We start from the raw sequence: 2,500 nt of genomic DNA on the forward strand, positions 1-2,500 counted from the left end.
GCCGCCGGGGGTTGGGGGGCGTCCGAGGCGGTGGGCGAGCCTGGTGCGGCTCCTCCGTCCGGCTTAGTCCCGCCTCCGCCGCGGGGGTCCTCGACCCGACCGGCGGATGGGCGCGGGGTCGACGGGAGAGGGGGCTGGCTTTCGGGGTCCACCGCGGCTCCGGCGCGACCGGGGAGAGACTCGGAAGTCTCCCCGGATGCTTCGGCCTGGCCGTGTCGGCGTCGCCCTACCGGCTTAGTCCTCCGCCCGCTCTCGCGCCCGTACCTCTACGGACTTTTTGTCTGCTTTTCTTTTCGCCTCCCGTGGCTTTTGCAGCGGCGGTCCCAGCTGCCGACGGGACGGGGAAGGGGGGAAGCTGAGCGCGTGGGGGGCCCCCTTTCTTTTTACCTCCGCCCTGGGTTTCTCGCCCTCGCTCCCTTTTCGGCCGGGTTCTCCGTCGGGACCCTCGGTTCCCTTCTCGTTCTCTACTCTCGCGCTTCTCCCCCTTCTCCGAGCCGCCTCGGGGAGGACGGTCGGGAAGCGCGGAAGGCGTACGCGGGCCCCGGTGGGGACGCCCCCACACACCCTTCGCTCGCGAGGGACCCGCGCCGCACCCTCCGCGCCTCCGTCGTCTCCTCCCCGTAGGGGGTAGGGGCTCGGGACAGACCGGGGGTAAGAAAAAAAGGGATAGCCCGGCGGCGGAGTGGAAACGCCAACCGCCGCGGCCGCTTTCCCGCTGGGAAGCTCTCGTGAGAAAAAAGGCCGCCCTCGGAGAAGATCTTTGTGCTTCCCGGCACGGGGAGCGATTCGGACGACGGGCCCCCTCGCGCGACCCCCCCCCGCCGGTAGACGGCCGGGAAGTCGCGGGGTAGGTCCCCGCCGTTCGCCCGTGCGGGTCGTCGGACCGCTTTTCGACGCTCGGGTCGTTTCAAACTCGCCACCGCGAGGCCGCCCGCCTCCTCGGGAGGGCGGGGGCGGCCGGCGCGCTCGCGCCACCGTAAGGAGGGTGAAACCCCGGGTGTGGGGGAGGAAGGGGCCGCTCGCCTGTGACCGGCGCGGGCTCCAGAGCCCGGGCCGAGCGTGCGGCGCCACCTCCCCGCCCGGGAGCGCTTCGCCAAATCGATCGGAAGAGGACGACGCTGGGCCAGAAGGGAAGGGGGTCTTTCGGACCGGAACCTTCATCCCAGGGCCCGCCGGATGGCTGCGTACGTCGTGGGGGCGCTCTGACTCCGGGCCCCGCGCCTGGCAAACTCCCCACCGGGAGCTGCGGGAGAGGCCAGAGCGCGTACCCGCAACCGGAAGGGGTCCCCGAGCCGCAGTTCGCGCATCGCTCGGAGTACCGGTTCGTCGAGGGGAGCGTTCGAAGTCTGGAGAGGCGCTCTTCTCTCACATATATCTCCCGGAGGCGTGGGATGAAGTGTCTTTGGGCGGTTGGGAGCCCCCCCCGCGTAAGCCGGGTCGGTCCCGCCAACTACCCGCCCCCCTGGAACTGCCGGGCGGACGCGGCAGGCAAATTCGACCCCATCCCGGTTCTACGGATTTTTTTGCTCCTTTGGCTCCCCCTCTGGCCGCTTTGGGGTACTGCAACCGAGGACCTGCCGAAACGCGTGGAACTGCCCGTCGGATTCGAGTTAAGAGGCGTCAACCGTGGAAGTCTGAACGGTCTGAAAAATTTTCTAAGTCCCAAGGACTCTCCGGCGTGATTCTCTGGAGCCCTTTTCGGCTTGCGAGGCTGCCCGACGCCCCTCCCGGATGATGGAAGTCTGACGGAATTTTTTTTTTTGACCGATTTCTCCCAACTGCCGGGGAACATTGGGAGAGATTGTCTGGAGCCCCGCTCGGGCTCCCGAGGGCCCCGACACCCCCCCGGATGATGGAAGTCTGACGGAATTTTTTTTTTTGACCGATTTCTCCCAACTGCCGGGGAACATTGGGAGAGATCGTCTGGAGCCCCGCTCGGGCTCCCGAGGGCCCCGACACCCCCCCGGATGATGGAAGTCTGACGGAATTTTTTTTTTTGACCGATTTCTCCCAACTGCCGGGGAACATTGGGAGAGATTGTCTGGAGCCCCGCTCGGGCTCCCGAGGGCCCCGACACCCCCCCGGATGATGGAAGTCTGACGGAATTTTTTTTTTTGACCGATTTCTCCCAACTGCCGGGGAACATTGGGAGAGATCGTCTGGAGCCCCGCTCGGGCTCCCGAGGGCCCCGACACCCCCCCGGATGATGGAAGTCTGACGGAATTTTTTTTTTTGACCGATTTCTCCCAACTGCCGGGGAACATTGGGAGAGATTGTCTGGAGCCCCGCTCGGGCTCCCGAGGGCCCCGACACCCCCCCGGATGATGGAAGTCTGACGGAATTTTTTTTTTTGACCGATTTCTCCCAACTGCCGGGGAACATTGGGAGAGATTGTCTGGAGCCCCGCTCGGGCCCCCGAGGGCCCCGACACCCCCGGAAAATCATGGAAGTAGGAAAATTTCGATTTTTCGTCTAAGTCCCAAGGACTCTCAGGCGAGAT

The sequence above is a fragment of the Anomaloglossus baeobatrachus genome, unplaced genomic scaffold (genome assembly GCF_048569485.1).
Source record: "Anomaloglossus baeobatrachus isolate aAnoBae1 unplaced genomic scaffold, aAnoBae1.hap1 Scaffold_700, whole genome shotgun sequence".
Lineage (NCBI taxonomy): Eukaryota > Metazoa > Chordata > Amphibia > Anura > Aromobatidae > Anomaloglossus > Anomaloglossus baeobatrachus.